This window comes from Octopus bimaculoides, chromosome 3 (genome assembly GCF_001194135.2).
Source record: "Octopus bimaculoides isolate UCB-OBI-ISO-001 chromosome 3, ASM119413v2, whole genome shotgun sequence".
Taxonomy (NCBI): Eukaryota; Metazoa; Mollusca; class Cephalopoda; order Octopoda; family Octopodidae; genus Octopus; species Octopus bimaculoides.
This window is the reverse complement of record NC_068983.1, coordinates 15,287,884-15,288,727: the sequence shown is the minus strand read 5'-3', so window position 1 is coordinate 15,288,727 and position 844 is coordinate 15,287,884. Positions and strand designations below refer to the sequence as shown.

The window sequence follows — 844 nt, the reverse complement described above, 5'->3', positions numbered from 1 at the left end:
AGACCGGGTGTTGTGAGTGTTTATTGAGCGAAAACACCTAAAGCTCCACGAGGCTCCGGCAGGGGATGGTGGCAAACCCTGCTGTACTCATCCACCACAACTTCCTCTCACTCTTTCTTCCTCTTCCTGTTTCTATTGTACCTGTATTTCAAAGGGCCAGCCTTGTCACACTGTGTCACGCTGAATATCCCCGAGAACTACGTTAAGGGTACACGTGTCTGTGGAGTGCCCAGCCACTTGCACGTTAATTTCACGAGCAGGCTGTTCCGTTGATTGGATCAACTGGAACCCTCGTCGTCGGAAGTGATGGAGAGCCAACAACAACAACATTACACATCTGATATATCATGTTTGCCTTATTTCTTTCTAGTCTTCTCAAATCTCTTACTTTCATTGCCCATGTTTTACTATCGTGTAGCTTCACATGTATTACACATGCTTCATACAACATACTTTTGCACAAACAGATAAATCAATTGTTGTAATCTTAGGTCAGTTATTCTGTTTAAACAGACCTATAGCATGAGGACAATGGATGTCATAAGGCTTTATTTCCACAACGTTAGCCTAATTTAATTCGTCCTTAGTCGAAAGACGTGTGTTGTTATGTCCTGTTTTATTATTCCTATTGTATTTGTGTAACATTGTTCGTTTTTTTCCGTCCTTGTTTTTGTATACATTCGCTGCTTTCTTCCAAGGAATCTAATGCTCTTAGCTTAGTTTTTCCTTGGGGCTGGCCAGGTTGGAGCAATATCGAGAATAACCAGCCGAAATTGCAAGGATAATCTGGATCTCGACAGATGAAAGAAAACTCCGAATGACCTGTCCTTGTTTTCTTCGTATC

General features: G+C 41.9%; 1 protein-coding gene across 2 annotated transcripts in view; it reads left to right on the top strand.

The window, feature by feature from the left end:
- The window catches only part of LOC106882672 (ER membrane protein complex subunit 2), a 42,292-nt gene that overhangs the window by 19,156 nt on the left and 22,292 nt on the right, over positions 1-844 (top strand). The window lies entirely within an intron of this gene.